Genomic DNA, 23,068 nt, shown 5'->3' with positions numbered 1-23,068 from the left:
CCCATATCAAGCATTGAAATAGGAACAGCAATAACAAACCTCCCACCTAAGAAAAGTCCAGGCCCAGATGGCTTTACAGCAGAATACTATAAGGCCTTCAAAACAGAGCTCACACCAATACTCCTCCAAATCTTCAATGAAATTGAAAGAGAAAGTTCACTACTGAACTTATTCTATGAAGGCATCATAACTCTCATCCCAAAACCAGGCAGGAACTCATCACAGAAAGATAAATATAGACCCATTACTTTGATGAACATTGATGCAAAACTTCTCAACAAAATTTTGGCTAATCGACTTCAACAATTCATCCAAAAAATCCTACACCATAATCAAATAGGATTAATTTCAGGGATGCAAAGCTGGGTCACATCAACAGGAGCAAGGATAAGAAACACATGGTTATCTTAATAGTTGCAGGAAAAGCATTTGACAAGATCCAGCGCCCCTTTATGATGAAGGATCTGGAAAAATTAGGAATCCATGGAACTTTCTTCAATACAATAAAGACTATATATGACAAATCTACTTCCAGCACTATACTTAATGGTGAAAAAATAAGCCATTTCCTCTTAACTCAGGAACGAGACAAGAATGTCCACTCTCTCCACTTCTCTTCAATCTAGCATTAGAATGCGTAGCTACAGGAATAAGACAAGATGTAAACCTAAAGGGGATCCAAACAGGGAACGAAGAAGTAAAACTCTCCCTCTTTGCAGATGTCATGATCTTGTATTTAAAGAATCCCATAGACTCCACTCCCAAATTCCTCAAGCTGATTCAAAACTTTGACAAAGTAGAAGGGTATAAAATTAACCCTCAAAAAAATGACTTTTCTCTATACCAACAATGAGAAAAGTGTGGCTGAAATTAGGAAAGCATCTCCATTCGTAATAGTCCACAAAAAATAAAATACCTAGGAATTAACTTAACCAAAGAAGTGAAGGACCTCTATGATGAAAATTTTAAAAACCTGAAAAAGGAAATCAAAACAGATCTTAGAAAGTGGCAGAAACTCCCATGCTCCTGGATTGGAAAGATCAACATCGTGAAAATGGCCATCCTTCCCCAGGCTCTCTACAAATTCAATGTGATACCTATCCATATTCCAACCTCATTCTTCAAGGAAATAGAAGAGGCAATCCAATAATTCATAGGGGACAAAATAAAAGACCTCAAATATCAAAAATGATCCTCAACAGAAAGAACAGTCCTGGAGGAATATCAATACCAAATTTCAAACTCTACTACAAAGCCATAGTAATCAAAACAGCTTGGTACTGGCACAAGAACAGACCTCAGGACCAATGGAATAGAATTTAAAATCCAGAAATGAACCTACATACCTATAGCCATTTAATATTTGATAAGGGAGCTAACAAAATTGAATGGAAGAAAGACAGCTTCTTCAGTATATGGTTCTGGCAAAATTGGTTACCTACTTTTAGAAAACTAAAACTAGATCCTTATATATCACCTTGCAATAGAATCAAATCCAAATGAATCAAAGAAATCAGAGTCAAAGCAGACACTCCGAAAACTTTAGAGGGGAACAGGAGAAATCCTAGGTCTCCTTGGCACAGGCTGAAATTTTCTTAATAGAGACCCAGAAACACAAGAAATCAAAGAAAGGTTGGACAAATGGGATTGCATGAAATTGCAGAGCTTCCGAATGGCAAAGGACATAACTAGTAAGATCATTATAAAGCCCATGGATTGGGAGAAAATCTTCACTAACCATACAACGGACAAGAGTCTCATATTTAAAGCATCACTGGAACTCAAAAAATTAACTCCCCCAACAACAAATCTTCAAAGAAACAACTGCCCAATAAATAAGTGGGCTAAAGACTTAAAGAGAAACTTCTCTGTAGAGGAAAAGAGGATGGCCGATAGACACATGAAGAAATGCTCAACCTCTCTAGCCATAAAAGAAATGCAAATCAAAACAACATCGAGATACCACCTCACCCCAGTTAGAATGGCTATAATCAAGAACTCTGATAACAACAGATTCTGGAAGGGATGTGGACAGAAGGGAACCTTACTATATTGTTGGTGTGAGTGTAAATTTGTTCAAGCTCTTTCAAAAGCAGTATGGAGGTTCATCAAAAGACTCCAAATAGAGCTCCCCTATGATCCAGCAATCCCACTTTGGGCACTTACCCAAATGTTCACAAACAAGACCTCACTAAAGCTACCAGCACACCTATGTTTATTGCAGCCTTTTTTACCATATCTAAGATATGGAACCAACCGAGATGCCCCTCGGTAGATGAATGGATCAACAAAATGGGGTATATATACACAATGGAATTCTATGCCTCCATCAGAATGAATGACCTTGCTCTATTTGTTAGGAAATGGAAAGACTTGGAAAAAATTATAGTAAGTGAAGTAAGCCAGGCCCAAAGGAACATAGGTCCCATGGTTTCCCTTATTTTCAATAACTAGTATATATCTGAGTCAAGCAGAAAAGTTCATGTTAGGAAAATGAACCCTAAGGTGTGTATTCAAATTTTTTTTCTTTCATACTATTGTTTCTAGTACATTTATAAGATTATTTCTTTATTGCTTTTTATGTCACTCCCTCACGGTACAATCCCTGCTTTCACTGTATTTGATGTTATAATTTATGGAGGAGAAGGGAAAAAACAAATCGTTTAAATAGGGATTACAGGTGGACCCATTGCAACAATGAGACGTAGAATTTGTATGTCAAAAATGAACTTTACCACTTTGGTAGGGGGAGGTGAAGGTCGGGTCAGGGTGCCGGGGGGAGGATGGGATGGGAAGGGGAAACAAAGTAGGAGGCTACAATGCTTGATAAGAAATGTACTCATTATCTTCCCAATATAATTTTAACCCCTCTGTACAATGTTTTCACAATTAAAAAAAAAAAAAAGAAAAAAAAGATTCGGCTGCTGTGGACTAAAAGTTAGGGATAATCCATCTAAATCAATGATTGCTTATGTTGCTATATGTCTACCATTCCAACTATACAGTACCAGGCCTGGTGGAGCATTCCTGTCACAGATATGAGGACCTCTATCCAGTCCAGCCAGAGCATATATTGAGGCTCTGCTTCAGAAATGCCCAAGACAGAAAGGTGGCTCCTCACAGACAGGGAGAGGACACAAGTAGTGGGTCATGGTGCCCCCAGAGGGGTGTCTGACCCGGGGTAGGGGTGGTTTTGCGGCAGCCACTCACAAGTGCTCCTGGGAGAAGTTGCTTGAGGCTGCTCCAGGTGGGGCGAGCAGCGATGGCAGTGGCATTGCAGACACATGGCCTCAGAGAAGAGAACCAGGCCCAGGGAACAGGTTGGGGCTTTACATGCCCTGGCAGTGTGCCATTGCCTGATGTTTGAAATTCCGAACCTTGGGAAGGCAGGGAGGGGGCTGGGGCATAGGCAGGCATCTCAATTTCCTTCTATATTCCAGTCACCTTGTGTCTCTTCTCAGCCATCTCTACCTTCCTCAACTCCTGGTAATGGTGTAAAGTAACAGAGGGAATCCAGGTGCTACCAGGCAGCATGGAATGTGGGCGTGGCACCATTCTTGTATCTCATTGGTCATAAAGAACAATGAAAGAATGAGGGTGTGGCCAGAATCCTGTGATGCAAACAGTATGTGAGGAGTCAAGAAGATAGCAGCTCCCCCAGCCCTTTTCCCAGGGAACAATGTCCAATTCAGTTGGAGACAAGAGGGTGACCTGCTTTAGCCGGATGGCTGCACAGATTGTTGTGTATGGCTATTTGTTCCCAGTCCCAGACCTTGAACTGAGTATATGGGCACAGTCTGTGAGCTGCTTTTGCTCAAGGCTGGCCTTCCACACTGTAGCCACAGGGATTCTGGCTTTGTTGGCACTGAAGTTGGACTTTCTTTCCTAGGGTGACTTTGACCATGATCCTCCCATCATAGCCTTGTAAGTATCAAGGAAGACTGTTGAGAGCCACTGGTGCCTGCCTAATCATTGGTCTTACTGATGTTCTTGGACAGACTGGTGAGTTCCATATCCTTGGGTTTAAGTGGTGGGAGCTGTAGCCCACAGTTGGAATCCTGGTCCTGCCACCTCCAAATGGAAGGCGATCCTTAGAAATTTATTCCTGTCCATATGATTACCGATGGAATATGATGTATGTCATGATTGAAAGAGAATTTCTTCAATGATTCTAGGATAAAATTATATACAATTATGTTATAGGACACTAATCAATGTTAATTAATGCTTTATGAAGCATTTAAACAATCACATTCATAAAATGGAGGCATAATGAAATACCTAAGAATTACTATAATATTACATAATATAAAGGTGCCATTTTTCTGCCAGGACTGGGATTGGAACCTATGGCCTTGGTAACTCTGTTGCACTGTGTGGGAAGTGGAAGCTGGCCTCCTTGAAGTCAAGAAATTCAAGTCTTTTCTTTAGGCCTGAAATAGATCCCCACCACTAGAAAACATCCTATTCATGTACAATTTACATATATGATTTATATTTATATACATATGGTGACTCCATATTGCATTCAGTGATGTTATTTTATTTTTTTGTTTTATTCATGTATTGACAATTTATTTTGACTATTATACCACATAAAAATTGGTTACATTGATTACATAAGATATAGGTCTGCATATGTATTCCACTTCATACGTGACACCCAAGACTTTCACAGAAAAGGAAAACATGTGTCGCCATCAATTTCTTACTCCACAATTCAATTTTGGGGAGTGCTGGCATCTGAACTCACGGCCTACAAGCCTACAAGGCCCAATTAATGAATGGGTTAGTGTCGGCACTCCATCCTGGGGCAAACTGAGCTGACCGGCTGTTCCCAAGACCTGAGATCAAGCCCCAGGTGTTAGCAAAATAAGAACAGATTGACATGCAGATGGCAGTACGCTAATAAATATTTATTTTTATAGAGTGTTAGAGATGTCTATAAATTATTCAGTTATGTAGACTGCATTCCTATCAATTCCTGGGTGCTAATCATGCGTCCATGTAATTAATGTTATTGTTTTCATCCTTATACTAGTAATGAAATCAATCACTGTCCTGAAATTATTGTGTTCCTGTAAGTAATAATATTCTTCTTATGCTTCATAAATATTAAATAAAATCAATTAGCCTCCTGAAATGATGCTGCCTAAATTTATAGGAGCATCATTCATGATCAACTCATTGAACCTTGACACTGATAACATTCCATTTTTCTTCCTATGGATGGCAACCATTTTCTTAGTATCTCCTGCCGTTGGTTGGTATTAGGAGGGGGATTCAAATCAGGGCTAGGTTGCCACGTGGGCCTATGACTTCCCAGATATTCTGGCAGCCTACAGCAATGCAAGGTGAAGTACCCTTTGCAATAGTATCATTCAGACCCATGTGGGTCACCGAGCAAAGGAAGAAAACATAAAAAGGCCACATTTTTTCTGTGCATAGCTTTCCCTGCAAGACCTGGGGGTCTAGGATCCCAGAAGTAGCTCTAGGTCTAGTGGCTGTACCCCAGCCTAGGGTGATTGAAGCTGAGGCAGAGTTGCCACAACCTGAATTCAAGCCCATACTGAGAAAAGTAAAATAAAAAAAATTAGCTCCCTGGCTTGCAATTCGTGATATTTATTCTTCCAGGCATTGGATTTGAACCCAGGATCTGGGTAAATCTAGTGAGGGATAAAATTGTAAGAGTGAGACTAGAAATGTGGCTTAGTGGTAAAGAGTTCGCTTAGCATGCATGAATGCCAGGGTTTAATCCTCAGTGTCCCATACTCAGAAAAATCCAGTAGCTGTGGAGTGGCCCAAGTGGCTAACTTGAAGAAAAGGAGTTCAGAGACAGTACCCACACCCTAAGATCAATCCCAAGGACTGCCAAAAACAATAGACGAGATGTCAGTGGCTCACACATGGAACTTGAGAATCTCAGGTGGCTGGGAGCTGAAGATCACAGTTCAAAGAAAGCCTAATCAAAGAAAGCCTTTTAGATGCCTATCTCCAGTGAACCACGACAAGACCCCATGTGGCACTGTGGTTCAAGTGGTAGAGTGTTCTCCTTGACTTGAGGGGCACTGAAACATGCACAGTGGAAGTCAAAACGAGGGTGAAAGTTAACCCCTTTGAGTCGGGTGATCCTGACGGTCATAGGCCAGATTGGAGGGGAGGTATGGCACCCTACGAGACCTGTGAGAGGGACTTGCAAGACCCAGACCCCTATCCCATGGAGTGGCCAAGGGGTGGGGAAGTAACCTACTGGAAGACCTACCCTGGAAAGAAGGGCCACCCGAGAGCCCGGACTCTAGGCCACGGGATTCACTTCCCCAAGCGTATCCATTCAATCTGTCACCAGGGGCTAACAGGCCCTTGGAGTAGTATCCATGGGAAGCTAAGGATCTTAAAGAGCTCCACAAGGCGGTGGCAGAGGATGGCCCAAACTCTCCTTGGGCCCAGACCCTATTACAGGGCATTGCTTATCACCCATGTGTCCCTAAGGACTGGCTGGATGTGGCCAAAGCCGTCCTTACTAGTTCTCAGTTTATTAAATGGTGTGCATTTTTTGAGGAGGAATGCAGAGTGTGGGCGGAGAATAACTGGCAAGCTCAACCTGCGATAGCTGTTACTTATGCCATGTTAGCAGGGATGGGGGAAGGGTACTCCACTGACATCCAACAGGCCACAATACCTGGCCCGTACTGTGACCAGGTGAGGCAGGCATGACTTGCCGCGTGGTACAAACTGGATGATAGGCCTACTGAGTCCCCTATAGCAGGAGTGAGACAAAAACTGGGTGAGCCTCTACCAGATTTCATAGACCGAATCCAATCGAGCATTCACAGCAAGCTGACGGAAGGGAACCTCCATGATCAGTTTGTAAAGCAGCTGGTCTGGGAAGGGATGAATGCAGACCACGGCATGGCCTGCATAGGATTGAGAGAGAGTTCTCTGGGCAGCTGGGTGGTGGCCTCCCAGGATGTGGGAACACAATAGCACCAGTTCCAATCATTAGCTTTAGCTTTAAAGGCTCAGACATCTGCAATGACTGAGGCTATTACCCAGGCATTGGCAGCCCAGGGCCAAGGAACCCCAAGATCATCTGGGAGAGGACTTGTTTTAAATGCAGGCAGGAAGAGCACTTGAAGAGGGACTGTTTACAACAATCCCCCACCAATCGGCCTGGGGGCAAACCATCCCCTACACTCTGCCCCACGGGCGGGGAGGAGTACAAGTTTGATTTAGATGGGAAGCCTTTAAACTAGGAGAGGGGCATCCTCCAGTCCCACTAACTCAAGGAGTAACCCCCTCTGCTGAGAAGCCCAGGCAGCCTTGTGGCAGGGTGACCCAGGCCCATTGGACCGTCCCCCTGGTGGAAGGACTCTGCCCTAAAATGAGTATTCTCGTAGGCGGAAAGAGGTTTCACTGCTTAATTGACACTGGGGGCAGATTGAACCATACTCAGGGAGGAGGAAGTGCCCTTGAACTGGAAGCTTTCACCTGGGCCCCTGTTATTGGGGGTAGAGGGCAACACCCAGTTCCAAGAGACGGTTGCCCTTATGACATGGACTAGCCCAGATGGAGAACAGGAAAAGATATGCCCTTTAGTGGCAAAAAAAACCTCCCTGCCAATTTACTAAGACAAGACATGCTAAGACAAATGTATGCTGTGGTCACTACAGACCATCAAGCATCCTATGATGATATCCTGGATGGGGATGAAGCACAAAGGCTTAAACAGGTTCTAGAGGGAGTTAAGGAAAAGGATTTTTGTAACTTTCATAATTACAGAGAAGAACATAGGGGACCCACTCAGGTGCACCACCAACCCTAAAATGTCACTTCCTCCGGAGTACCTCCCATTAGGTGGAAGCCCAATCTGGATGGAGCAGTCACCATTGACCATATCTAACACCAATATTTGTTATTTCAAAAGCCTCCTGGGCTTGGCATATGCTCCAACATCTACATAAGATACATGAAAGGATGGAGCTAATAAGAACGCCCCTAAGAAGCATGCCGTGGACTCCTGCTGTACCATCAGAATATACCTTGGTTGTAAAAGATTATTTTTTTCTATCCCCCTGACATGACAATGGAGGGGACCTGACCCCCTAGTTACTATGGGCAGGGGATTTGGATGTGTTTTTCCCATAGGGGAGACAGCCCCCATTTGGATCCCTGCCAGGAACCTTAAGTTTTTACCCATCTCCTCGATACAAGAGGATGCCCAAAGATAAACTAACAAACAAGGAAAGAAAAACAGCCATGGGCTAGGCTTGTGTTTAAAAGAGAAAATCCAGAAAGATAACTAATAACTATCCCCAAGGGCAACCAGCCCTTGAGAAGCGCTTGTGTTCTCTAACAATTGCAGATGGCAATACTCCAGCTGTTTGCTGTCCTGACACTCCCAGTCCTGGCAATGGACCTACGGAATCTGCATCAACCTCAACAGTTGACCTGGGCAGTGATCAGCACTGGCAATGCAGAAATCATCAATAACACCACAAGAGAAGCTGTCCCTTTGACCTGGTGGCCTGACTTTCATTTTGATCACCACCGTATGTCATTTTAATATTACCTGCTTTAATTGTTCTTTTACTAATTGCTTGTATGGCGGCATTGTATCTATACTTATTGTTAAACAACCACCTTTTGTTACAAGCCCCACCTCTGGACTCTGAAGTGGCAAAGACTGCTATTCCATCCTTCACTAATGTTAAAGGACTGGTAATGACATTTCCTGGCCTGGTAATGCTTTTGCTAATGGTTTTTCTATGCCTTCCTTGCATTATACCTATACTGCAAAACTCGTTTGAGCTTAGCCAGCCTGTTACATAAGATCAAGCTCCAAGTGAATGAATTTTCCCTTTAGAGGAATCGCAGCCAGAGACAGGTAAGAGGGAGTGTCAGTCTAACCAACCTAAATACAGGGCCTTCAGCTTCACTCTGAAGAAATTCCCGATGACGAGTAAGGCAGACAAGGCAATCCACCCAATGTAAGACAGGTGGGTTTGCTTCTTTAAACAAAGATGGGGGAGATGATGTTGGGAGCCATTGACAGTAAAGCTCAAAGGTCATTTTGACCCCTGTCCTAGCTTAAAAGCATGTACAAGGAACTTGCTTACTTAAAAGACACCAGGTGCCCAGGATTGCTTTGCTATGTCTGCAGTTTGTTTTAAATTTTCCTTGTTTTTCTGGACTATAGTAGAACGGCCTAAGTGTGGGGGCCCACGAGGATGTACCATGCCACATGTGTGGAACTCCCAATACCCAGGTTGCTCCCACGTTCTAAAGAGGACAACCTTACGAGATACTGATACTGACTTTTATATATGCCCAGGAAATAATTGAACTGCTTCGGACATTTCTAACTGTGGTGGGACTGATGTTTATTACTGTGCTAGGTGGGGATGTGAGGCAACTGGGACAGGCTCTTGGATCATGCACAAGGGCCCTCCCTATCCTTGTCTGGTGAATCTCGACCCCCAGACTTGCCTCAAAACCCCTGTGTGGCAAATCCTATTCTTACAAATGTAATCCTGATAAAACAAGAAAAAAGTGAGGGGGAATCTGCAGGGTACATGGGCAGCAAAGAGGTGCTGAGAGAGTAGAGTGGGCTGAGCCCAATTTGCCTTAAGTTCAGTGTGGAACCAGCCTGTGAAAGCTTAGTTGCCTGATAGGGTGTGACCTTGACAGTGATTGGTTCCTCTTCCTCCCCTGCCATGCCACCCACCCTTTTTGGCTTTAAAAATGGCTGCTCTCTGTTAAAAAATGAGTTTTTCTTCCTGCTTGATTTGGCTCCCCACTGTGTCTGATTGTCTCCCGAGCTGAGGGAGGCTAAGGAACGGGCGAGCGCAGCACTGACCTTTCCTCAGACCCCGTTCATCTTTCATTGGACAGACACAGACTCAACACCTAGGTATATTTTTGCCAGTTCTTATTTTGAACTCAAGGCCTGGGCACTGTCTGTAGCACTCTACTACTTGAGCCACAGTCCCAATTCTCACTTATTCTGTGCATGTGCTACCAAGAAATCATACCCAGGGCATCTTGCATGTTAGACAAGCACTCTCTCAATAATCCACATTCCCAGCTCCCTCATCTTTTCCTTAATGGTAGTTTTTTACATAAGTATGTTGCCATTTTATGTCCCCAAGTTTAATTTTCTGAATACTGGATACTTCTACGAAACCTGTTCTTCTCTTCCCCTGCCTGGTTTGTTACTGTTCTTGCATTGGCCTCATAATAAAATGTAAATAAAATCTGCTGAGAGCTTCAGTGTATCATATAAGGACACAGCCTGGAACCCTGGAAGAGAAAAGCCATGGGTCTGAAATGAAGAGAATGATGCAGTATGCATAAGGAGCATATCTGAAAAATAAATTAGTAAATAAAAGGAGAAGCATTGCGTAAGGTCTGTTTGCATTCTGGGAGGTAGTATACAGATTAAGTAGGTAGAGCACTGAAAATTTTTTGTGACCCTACTAAGGCTTAAATTCAGGGCCCGATGCATTTCTCAGCTGTTTTTCCCAAGGCTGAGGCTTTACCCTTGCCACAGCTCCACTTCCAGCCATCTGGTCGTTAATTGGACATAAGCGCCTCCCAGGCTTTCCTTCCTGGTCAGGCCTGTGAATCCTGCTCGGCTTTCTCTCTTACAGCTGGAGCTCTACTCTCTGGAACACTGTACCACTACTGGTTTACTGGTGGTTTATTGGAGATAAGAGTCTCACAGAATTCCTGCTCAGGCTGAATTTGAATGGCAATCTTGCAAACAGGATTCAATCGGCTTTCCTCAGGAAGACACCAAGGAGCCCCTCCATACAAAACCTTAGGCTAAATCTTGAGAGGCACTAGAGAAAAAGAGATACATGAAGACGAGTCTAGTGTGTTCTACATTCATAAGGTTGGAGACACACAACTCTCATTATTATTAGATCATTATATAGACAAAAGGAGCAATGAAGACAGTATAAGGATCGCTCCAGATTTTGGTCCTCTCATCTTGAGACAGCAAATTTACTGCAGCTCAATGCTAAGTGACAGAACGTGCGTGTCCTGTGGACATTTGCTCCCAAATCCAGTGACACTCTTTTCTTACTTTTGGCTTCAAACCTGTGACCGAGAGGAGAAGATGAAGAGAGAAAATCCTTCTCAGAGATAACAGCTATAAAGAACATTGGGTAGATAATTTATAAATTCAAAACTTTGGAATGACCCTGTTAAGAAGTCACATTGTCCAGATGAAAAAATGAAGAAGAAAAGAAAGAAGGTGCCAGTCGCTTCTCACTGTAATCCCAGCTTCTCAGGAGGCTGAGGTATAGAGAATCTGAGTTTGATCACAGCAAGTATAGCAAAATCCATGACACTGTTATTTCTAAGAGATCACAGGAAAACCCAGAAGTGGGGCTGTGATTCAAAGTTAATGCACTACCCTTGAGCAAAAGGAGTTCAGGGACAATGCCTAGGCTCATAGTTAAACCCCAGGACCTGCCCCCTCAAAAAGAGCCTGTACCCCCATGTCTTTGGGTATGTATGGATATATTCCTAGAGGTGAAGCTCCAGAGTAGTTATGATGAATGGCATCAAGCTAGGATTTGTATTCAATAAAATGATTTCATAACAGAGACTGCTTTCACGACAGTGAATAATACAGAGCTCCCCTCTCTGTTCCCAGTGTAGCCTGAAGGTTCCTCTGCATCCCAGGCCTGCTGGAAGAAGTCTCTCTCATTGTCTGGACAGGCAGGCAAAAGCCCTCACTCCTGCACAGCTGTGTAACAAACAACTCCATCTGGGTCAGATAGTGAGGATGATTTTGGGCGGGCTCTGAAGGTCAGGAGAAAAAGGTCTCTTTGTACCCCAAACTATCTCTTTCCCCAGTGTTCTGGTTTGACAAGAAGCCTTCATTTGTGCCACCTCCTGTGGCAGGCCAAGTCCTGTGCACTTATCCTGCCTTTGTGAGACTATATTCCGGTGTTCAGATACAGTGCTCAATATAATTCAAGAGTCCTTCTGGCAGACAACTAGGGCACTGAACTTAATTGTTTCATTGCCAGTGATGATGGGCCTATGATGCCTCTCCTAGGTTTCTGGAAGCTTGGGAAATCCAAGCACATGTCTGATATCACAAAGGTCCCTGTCATCTAGGGATGGTGAATCCCATCAGGTTTTGAAACATTTGACCTCTCCTAGTTGGGCCCTGGGTGGCTAGGTTTTAGGGTTGAACACAGTGCCAGGGTGCTGACCATGAGCTCAGTGCAGAAGCCCGGTGCTTTACCATTTTGTGTAACAGCATCAATTCTAGTCTGTGTGTGTGTGTGTGTGTGTGTGTGTGTGTGTGTGTGTGTGTGTGTGTGTGTGTGTGTGTGTGTGTGTGTGTGTGTGTATGCACGTGGGTGCACAGGGGCACGGGCACATACACCATTCTTGGAGGTTGAACTCAGGACCTGAGCACTGTACCTAGTTTCTCTTGTACAATCATAGCTTTCTACCACTTGAACCACAGAGCTACTTCAGTATTTTTTTTACTGTTGTGGTCCTGAGAATTCAAACCCAGGGTTTCATATTTGCAAAGCACTCTACCCCTAAGGCATATTCCAAGCCCTCTACTTCAGGTATGTTAGTTTGTTTCTCTTTATTTTATTATTGTAGGAGTTGATGTCTTGGCCTGGATGCTGTCCTTGAGCTCTTCAGCTTAAGTCTTGTGCTCTACCACTTGAGCCAAACACCATTTCAGCTTTTCTGGTGGCCCATTGGAGCTAAGTGTCTCAGGGACTTTCCTGCCCAGGCTGGCTTTGATCTATGATCCTCAGATCTCATCCTCCTGAGTAGCTAGGATGAAAGGCATGAGTGACAAGCACCTAGCTTCCACTTCAGGTTTCTTAGTGGTGAACTGGAGATAATACGCTCATGGGACCTTTTGTGTCTGGGATAATTTGGAACCCAGATCCTCAGATCTCAGCTTCCTGGGAAGGCAGGATGAGAGACCTCAGCTATAGACCCCTAGGCTGTGGCATCTGCTGCAAGGGGCCCATGGGTCCAAGCGGTGGAGTGCTAACCATGAGCCCAAGAGGTAAGGGTCAGAGCTTAGACCCCTATTTCAAGGTTTATGACTGAGAAAATACAAAACAAAACAATAGTCTGAAGTAGACAACTCACTAGTCTACAGTAATACATAATTTTGTCCCTGCCATGGATACATATATGAGCCTCAATATTCTTGTCTGCATAATCATCTCAGTGGGGAGATCTTACAAGGACTCAATGAAAGAATGCACCTGGTGAAGAACACAGCACATGGCACTCTTTGTATGATTAAGAACACAGCATCCTATGAAAGACTCAGCACCCAGCACCCAATGCACGATTCAGCACACTGCAACCTGTGAAGGACTCAGCACATAGCACCATGTGCAGTACTCAACACAGACTACCCTATGGATGACTCACACATAGCTCTGTTCCACAAGCTGTCATTAGACTTAAGGCACTCTAATCAATATCACCATTCTTTGAGGAACATTTCACAAACCACACAAGTTCACACCTAACAGTTTAGTGGGATTTTTTTTTGGAGGGGGGGGGTTAGTCATGGAGCTTGAGCTTAAAGCTTGGGGATATTATTGTTCTAATAACATTTGCAAAAGGCTAGAACTCTACCACTTAGAGCCATATTTCAAAGAGTCTAGCAGACTTCCTGTCAAGTTTTAAAGCCCCAGAGAGGCCAGGATATCGGGGGTAAGCCAGGGTAAGCCAGGATGATGGGGGTAACCCATGGAGCTGGGTTGCAGCAGTTTATATCTGACTAAGTCAGGCTATGTTGCAGCTGTCAGCACCAGACTCCTAGCTTGCTCTTTCATGTGGTATTTGAAGTTCTGTCCTTCTATAGTTGCCGTTAGAACACTGTACCTCTTTTTGGAGGCAGTCCTGGGGCTTGAATAAAGGTTTTGACACTGTCCCTAAGCATTTATGCTCAAGGGTAGAACTCAATTGATTGAAAGACAGCAGAACTTCTGGGTTTTCTGTTTATGTGGCACTGAGGAATTGAGCCCAGGGCTTCATGCTCACTAGGTGAGCACTCAACAACCGAGCCCCAGGAGTGAACAGGTATAAATAGAGATTGATGTATATAAGCATTATATACACAGAAAGATGTCTGCATATTATTAATTTATAGATATTACTACCAATTATTACTTATTAAATTATTAATGATGTGTCCCAGTTAACAATTAATAAAGCATTAACTAAATTACTCAATATCCTTTTATTGTTTATCACATATGTACATATATCCATACACATAATTTCATATTTAATAGAATGAGACAGATATATATACATCGTTGAATTATGCATCATGTGTTACTACCAATTATTAGGTATTTATGTTTCCATGCAATTTTTATTCTGGTAATAATAAAATATTAAACTTAATCCACATCCTATAATTTTAGTGTCTAATTTTATCCTAGAATGATTCACTACTAATTCAATCTCCTTTTCATTTATTGTAGTGACAATTCTTCCACCTATGACATTTTTTAGATTTATGACATCCTATTACATATAGATTTGCATATATTACATATAGATTTTCATCTGAATTATACATCCTACGTGTCACCAAGCACTTTCAAAGAAAAAGAAAACATGTGTCACGCTCGGCTTCTTACTCAAAGATTACATTTTTTGGCAGTGGTGGGATCTAACTCAGGGCCTAGAAGGCTCAATTCATGAATGGATGACTGTCAGCACAGCAGCTTCTAGGCAATTCAGCTGCCAGGCACTTTCCAGGCCCTGAAATAGAACCCCGTATGCTGACCCCATATTGTGCTTAGTGTACTTATTCATTTTATTTTGGTTTTATTCATTTACTTACCATATATTTTATTGACTGTTATTACACATGAAATATTTATTACATTTATTACATAGGATATAGATTTGCCTATGTATGAAACTTCACACCTGATACCAGGTCTTTCACAGAAAAGGAAAACATGTGTCACCATTGGCTTCTTACTCCACAATTCAATTTTTGTATGTGCTGGCATCTAAAGTCACAGCCTACAAGGTCCAATTCATGAATGGTGAGTGTCAGCATGCCAGCCTGAGGCATATTGAGCTCACAAGCATTTCCAAAACTTGAGATCCAGCTCCAGAGTTGACAAAATTAGAACAGATAGACATGCAGATGGTAGTACACAAATAAATATTGATTTTTATAGAGTGCCAGAGATGTCTATACATTATTCGGTTACATAGGCTACATTCCTATCAATTCTTGGGTATTTCGTATACCTCCATGTAATCAATATTATTGTTTTCATCCTTAATTATTAATTAAATCAACCACTGCCCTGGAATTATTGTGTCCATGTAATTAATAGTATTTTTTGAATGTGTCAAAAATATTCATTAAAATCCATTGGCCTACTAAAATCACTCTATTTATATAGTAGTATTCAGAAACAACTATTTCAACCTTGCCATTCATAATATTCCATCGGTATTCCAGTGAATAAGAAGGAGACTCATAGGATCTCCATCCATTGGTAGGGGTCAGGACCCGGCTTCAAACTCAGGGCCTATATTGCCATGTTGGCCTATGGCTTCCCTGGTAGCCCGCCAGCCTTCAGCAATACCAAGTTACCAACATTCTTCAACCGTGTCAATCAGAAGCAGGATGGTCACCTTGCAAAGAAAACAAATGTAAAACTGGTAGCCATCTGTAAGTTGCTAGTTTTTTTTTTTTTTTGCTCTGGGGCCCTTGGCTGACTGAGAAGTGGGAGACAGTCTTCCTGCTCTGTGGTTGTGTGAAGAACATGTTGGTGTCCTGGCACACTGCAGAAGGCCTCATGACTGGGGAGTGTTCCCTTCTTTCCTCCTGACATCCAAGACCAATTCTGGCTTTTTCTTGAATGTGCTACTGAGGAGTCAAACCCAGGGCTTCTTGTATCCTAGACAACACTCTCTCACTAAATCACATTCCCAGCCCCCTCATCTTTTTCTTAATGGTAGTTTTTACATAAGTATGCTACCATTTTATGTCCTCAATTTTAATTTTCTGAATATTGGTTACTTCTAAGAAACCTGATCTTCTCTTCCCCTGCGTGGTTTGTGACTGTTCCTGCATTGGCCTCATAATAAAATGTAAATAAAGACTGCTGAGGATGACCTGCTTTAGGCAGATGGCTGCAAAGATTGTTGTGCATAGTTGTTTGTTAACACTCCTGGACCTTGAATTCAGGATCTGGGCACAGTCCGTGAGCTGCTTTATTGATGGCTAGCCCTCTAACACTGGAGTCATATGGCTATACTTCTTGCTTTGTTGGCCCTGAAGTTGGACAGGGTTCTCAAGGACTTTTCTGCCTAGGATGACTTTGACCATGATCCTCCTATCTCAACCTTGTAATGAGAAGTGTGATATATATAATCAGATAGACCTATATTTGCATTTTGTATTAGATCTTCTTGAGGAATGCAGCTGCTATTCTACCCTCCCTTGAGCCCCAGACACTCCTGGATCTGGAGCTGAAATTAACGACCCTCTGGCAGGGAGTACCTGACAAAGTACACATTCCAGATCACTTTCCCCTGTGCCTAGGATCAGAGATAGTGGCTGCTTGGCAAAACCACTTCCCCTGGGTCGGGGTCAGAGATAGTGGACATCTGGCAACCACTTCTCCTAAGTTACCCTAGAAGTACAGTCTAATTAGTTTAGAGCACAATATCTTGTTAGCCTGACCAGTTATTAGCCCCAGCCCTTTTCCCACTTTGTATTGCACCAATCATCTGCTAGAATTATGATTTAAATTTCTCACATGGTATATTAATTCATTGCCAATACATACTGAGGCCTTACCCCTACCAAAGAACATATAAAAAGTGTTGTAACCCTGTGCTTGGGGTCTCTCTCTGCAATCGGACATCAGTGCACAGAGGGGTCCGTGCTCGAGCTCATCAATAAAAGACTCATTGCCGCTTGCATTGATCTTTGGTCCCTGGTGGTCTTTTGGGGGGGCTCCAAGTCTCCGGGCATTATAGTAAGTATCAACGAGGACTTCTGAGAGCCACTGGTGCCTTCCTAATCATTGGTCTTGCTGATGTTCTTGAAAGACCAGTGAGTCCCTATCCTCGGGTTGAAGTGGAGGGAGCTGGAGCCCACAGTTCGAATCCTGGTCCTGCCATCTCCAAATGGCAGAAGATCCTAAGAAACTCATTCCTATCCATATGAATACCAATGGAATGTGATGTCATGATTGAATGGGAAATTCTTAAATGATTCTCGGATAAAATTGTAAACAATTAGATTATAATACACTGATCAATTTTAATTAGTACTTATGAAACATTTAAACAATCACATTCATTAAATGGAGGCATAATGAAATATCTCAGAACTGGGTGTCACATAGTATAGGGGTGCCATTTTTTTCTGCCAGGACTTATTTGTTAATTGTTATATCCCATTTTCTGAGTGTAATTTGGTATATGAAACTAGGATATATTATAAATCAATTATTCAAACAGTTTTTTATCATAATATAGAGATAAATCCAAATTATATATATATATAAGCAAATTCCCCAAATTAAATATATTTAAACCATTAAAACTTTTAACAAAACTTAACACTTGCTGCAGTGTTCATTATGACAGGAGCCTTGTATAGAATAATTGAATTCGTCCTCCTACACATCTCTTGAACAACAAATATCTGTAATTATTTTGTTTTTGACATGTCAATCTTGACTTTATTCTTAAATGTGTGCTTATGTAAGAAGTACATGGCTTTAAATTTCATGAAAATTCTTTTATACTTACTTTTTGTTGAATTGTCTAGTTTAAGAAAATCAATTACACTTTATATATAAAACATGTTCTATGCTCCATTCAGCATGGCGTACTCTAACATTAGAACGATACAGAGAAGATTTGAATGGCCCATGCACAAGGATGATAGGCAAATTCCTGTACCATTCCATACTTTTACAACAACAGATGTTGGAGGGGATGTGGCCACAAGGGAACTGTACTGCACTCTTGGTGGGAGTGTAAAGTTGTTCAACCACTTTGGAAAGTAGTATGGAGGTTCCTCAAAAGACTCCACATAGAACTCCCCTATGACATAGGAATCCCACTTTTGGGCATTTACCCAAAATATCACAAACAAGACGGTACTAAAACTATCAGCACAATTATATTTATTGCAGCATTGTTTAAGATAGCTAAGATATAGAACCAACCCCGATGCCCCTCATCAGATAAATAGATCAAGAAAATGTGCTATTTGTACCAATGAAATTCTATGCCTCCATAAGAAAGAATGGCATCGCCCAATTTGTTAGAAAATGGAAAGACTTGGAAAAAAATTAAGTGAAGTAAGCCAGGTCCAAAGAAACATAGGTCCCAGGGTTTCCCTAATTTTAATAACTAATATATGTTTGGAATAAGCAGAAAAGGTCAAAATCTATGCACATATGACCAGATAAGATGATGTTAAGGGAAATGAACGCCCAAATAGGAACACAAGTTTTTTTTTTTTCTTACTATTGTTTCGAACGTACTTATAACAGTCTCTGTGTTTTTTTGTTTCTTTATATGTTCCTCCCTCATGCTATAACCCCTGTTTTCACTGTATTTGAATTTGGTGTGCCCACCTCTTGTATATACGCTCCTCTAATTTGTGAAGAGGAAGGAAAAAATAATGCTTAAGTAGGGATTCAGATTGACCCATTGTAACAATGAGATGCACAAGAAACTATGGTGGAAAATGAACTTTACAATTTAGGCAGGGGAAGAGGGGAGGGGAGTTTACTTGTAGAGGTTGGAGGGAAGGGATGGTAGAGGGAAAATAAAGGAGGAGGTAACAATCCTTTTTAAGAAATGTACTCATTACATGCTCATGTAAATGTGACCTCTCTGTACAGTATTTTTAAAATAAAAAAGTATGAAAATGTTCTGAGATGGGAGAGTTTATTTCCTTTATTTTACTCATACAATATGGCTAACAAAGAAATTAATGCAAAAAACTGATATCAAGGTATTTTGAATGAATGTGTGTGTGTGCACGTGCACATGTTCTCATGCACTTCCATGTATGTTGGTGTGCTCACAGTTTGAAAAAAGGGCTTCAAAGTCTTGCTAGGCCTTTCCTCTCTAGATTGGTGAGCTACTATATGAGCTACATCTCCATTCCTGGCCCGTTGCTAACTCATTGAAATTTTTGAAAAAATAATCTCATGAATTTATTTTGCCCTGATTGGCTTCCACTGCTATCCACAGTTCTCTGGCTCCTGAGTAAATATGCCGAGTAGTTAGGATTACAGGTGTGATCAACCAGCACAAGGCTTTCAGAGTAATTTTAAAAGTAGAAGAAAGTTTACTTCACAGGGGCCTGTTTTATCATCTCCTACTTTTAAAGCATTTTGGAGTGATTATTTGTGAATTTTTTTTTCGTTTTTTTGGATTCTTAAGAAAGTAAGTGATGATATTTAAAAGTTTAGTACTTTATAAATTGGAACCTGGAAAAATGGGACAGAATATATTTGTCTTTCTTATAAGCTCAGCTCTGTGCATGATAACCCAATGTCACCTACATAGTCTGTGTTGAAGACAAAATGTAACAGAAAACAATCACCATGGGCAATAATTGCTATGGTATTATTTCTTGGACAATATGAATATTGAATTGAGAGTGTAAGAGAATGGAGAGATTTTACCTACCTTTTGTTTATTGCTGAAAGACTTTTGGAAACTTTGACTCATTTTCTTCCTCACAGTGCGTGTTTGGGCCATGCACTTACTGCCTTTAATTACAATTTTTCCCAACACTAAAATGGTGATAACATTAGCATTATAGAAAACGTTATCTTAAGAATTAAGGAAAATAAAACTTGTGAAATACTTAACATAAACTTCCATGAATGAGTTCTGAGTTTAGCCAGCAGTTTTTTTTTTTTTTAAATACTAAAAAGAATGTGATAAGTATTACAGAAACCATTGCATATAGTGAGCAAACAGAAGTAATGTTATCTATTGACCATACTCTTCTTCCAAGGAAGCCAGGTGGATTATTTCTCATGCTGTAAATCAAACTGGTTATCTTATGTCTTGATAGTGTAAAAATATCAGGGACAAAATAATGAAGGAATGTTGTAGACTGGGTGAAGTTCATATGAAAATGTGCAAAACTGATAAAACTTCAAAGTATCTGAACATTATTTTGTGTTTTACATTATTTAAGGTACATTGAAAAGTTAAGAAAGACCTAAAAGAATGGATTCTCTTTTCGATGTCCTATCATCGGTTCTTGGATGAACACTTTCCTCATTCTTGTAAAGGCATCATCAGATGAGGGGAAGTATATTATTTTTTGTTTGCTTCTGTCCATTTATTCTTCATTTGAAATCTGAACTACTTGAGACTGAAAGAAAACAAGGAAATTAGACACGCAGTCTTTGGAAAAAACAATCATTGTGAAATAAATAAAATGCATACAGCCTTATAAAAGGTCTGACTAAAGTGAGTTATATAGTCTCAAGCATAAACAGAAAATGATTAAGCAATATCATGTTATTTAAAATTGAAAATGTTAGGAGTTGCTTAATATTGTTGCTTTCTAATATCTTGAATTAATTATTGATTTTGTATTGAAAGATTAAAGATGATATTAACAAGAAACTTGATTAAAAGTGTACAAAAGTTCTGAATAGACATGTTCTCCTTAAAGCCCTGAAAATTTACAGTGGGTTTACAAAGTTATTTAATACCACTTCTATGCTGGTTTAATTCTTTTTGAGCAGAAGTCATTACAGAAATGTAATTCAAAATTACTATGATACTACTTCATAATTATTGTAACTGTAAGGTCCGTTCCTGGATGGCGAGCAGACTCCACCCTCCTCACAGCAAACTCTCCACCTTGTATCTGCGTTTGGCAACTGGGACACCTGGAAGAGGTCACATCTGAATTTGATGTGCCCACAACTTTCTCTGCCCATACCCTAGATAAGGCCTAGCCCAGGCCCAGAAGCTCTCTCTGCTTTTCTAGCTCTTTCTCAGCTCTCTTCTCTGTCCTCTCTCTCTCTCTGTTCTTTTCTAGCTCTCTCTGCTCTCTCACTATTCTCTCTCTCTGCTCTCTCTCTGTTCTTTTCTAGCTCTCTCTGCTTTTTTCTAACTCTTTTCTAGCTCTTTCCTCTCTCTTTCCCAGCTCCCTCTCTTTCCCAGGCCTTTCCCAGCCACGTGGAGTGCCAACCTTGCCTGGTCCCAGCAGGTCTACTGAATAAACCTACCCAGTACCTGAATACTGCGTGCGTGGTGCTGTTCTTACTCAGCTACCTCATTTTAAAAACCTAACAGTAACTTTTATCAAAAAAATCAAAGGAATCAGGTGTGGTGGTAAAGGCTTTTAACTCCAAGCATTTAGGAGGTTGGATTTAAGTCTAAGGCCAGTCTGGAGTACTGAAAAGAATAAAAACCTGCCCTTTATTACCTTTTAACAAAGGTAATAATGCTGAGAGTGTGGAGAAAAGGAAATTTTCTACACTCTTCAACAAAATGCAGGTTAGTATTCTCCTTGTAGAAAGTAATATGCAGCTTTCTAAAGAACTCCAAAGTTGAAATATAATCTGCCCCAACAATCAAGTGATTATTTCTCTATTTGTAACTTAAATATATGTGCAGTTCATTGTAATCATCATTCACAACAACAGCCAAGATATAAATCGAAGTTCAGTGTTCAACTACAGACTAATAAAGCAACTGTGGTACATGCACAAATATCTTTTTCTGTTTCATTCTTAAAATAGCAAGTGACTTCTCCCATTAGCGACAACTTACAATGACCTGAAAGATGTATTCTTTTTTTTTTTTTTTTGTCTGTCGTGGGGCTTGAACTCTGGGCCTGGGCGCTGTACCAGCTCTTCAGCTCAAGGCGAGCGCTCTACCACTTGAGCTACAGCGCCACTTCCGGTTTTCTGGTGGTTTATTGGAGATAGGAGTCTCACGGTCTCTCCTGCCCGGGCTGGCTTTGAACCGCGATCCTCAGATCATAGCCTCCTGAGTAGCTAGGATTACAGGAGTGAGCCACCAGCGCCCGGCTGAAAGATGTATTCGAAATGAAGAAAAATGTAGTCTGCTGATCTTTGTAAACACACACACACACACAAACACACACAAACCAACATCAAAAATTAAGACAGAAATTTTTAACAAGTAAAGCAACGTGGAATTGTTGGGACATTTAGGTCACAATGTTGAAGATAGTAGATATACAGAATGAATCAGTATAGAGTTGTAATGTACAACATGAGGATACAGGAGACAACACTGGCCTTACATGGTTTCCCTGATTTGCAATATCTAGTATATGTCTGAGTCAAGCAGAAAAGGTCAGATAAGGTGATGTTAGGGAAATGAACCCTAAGATATGTATTCTTTTTTTTTCTTTCATGCGATTGTTTCTAACACATTTATAAGACTATTTCATTGTTGTTTGTATGTTCCTTCCCCACAGTATAACCCCTGCTTTCACTGTATTTGATGTCGGTATAATTTGTGGAGGGGTAGGGGAAAAACAAATCGTTTAAATAGGGATACAGGTGGACCCATTGCAACAATGAAATGTACAAGTCGTTATGTCGAAAACGAACTTTACAATTTTTGTGGTGGGGGGAAGCGGGTAGGATTGGGTGGGGGGCGGAGGGAAGATGGGAAGGGGTGGGAAGGGGAAACAAAGGAGGAGGCTACAATCTTGTTAAGAAATGTACTCATTATCTTGCCTGTGTAATTGTAATCCCTCTGTACAGTATTTTCACAACTAAAAAATGAAATGAATGAAGCTAAGTAAGTAGGAGTTGTTCTTATGAGTAGGGGTTGCTCTTTTTGTTGTGCTTCCCTCAGTAATGGATAAGATGAACATAATGTTGCATGCTCAATATAGAACAAAATGTCAAATTAAAATACATGATATTATCCTTGGTGTAAACTAATTATTGCAAATAAAGGAAACCACGGGACCTATGTTTCTTTGTTTAGTTTACTTCACTTAATATGATTTTTTCCAAGTTCTTCC

The 23,068-nt window shown here is 41.2% G+C and overlaps 1 non-coding gene across 1 annotated transcript; it reads left to right on the top strand.

The window, feature by feature from the left end:
* The first annotated feature begins 17,881 nt into the window (after positions 1 to 17,881).
* LOC138821273 (U6 spliceosomal RNA) lies at positions 17,882 to 17,984 on the top strand. Its single transcript, XR_011370113.1, has one exon. It is a non-coding gene; the product is annotated as a U6 spliceosomal RNA (small nuclear RNA).
* The last annotated feature ends 5,084 nt before the right edge of the window (positions 17,985 to 23,068 follow it).

Source organism: Dipodomys merriami, unplaced genomic scaffold, assembly GCF_024711535.1.
Source record: "Dipodomys merriami isolate MVZ:Mamm:240054 unplaced genomic scaffold, mDipMer1.0.p SCAF_905, whole genome shotgun sequence".
NCBI lineage: Eukaryota > Metazoa > Chordata > Mammalia > Rodentia > Heteromyidae > Dipodomys > Dipodomys merriami.
Note: the sequence above shows the minus strand (reverse complement) of the source record. Positions and strands in the feature narration are given on the sequence as shown.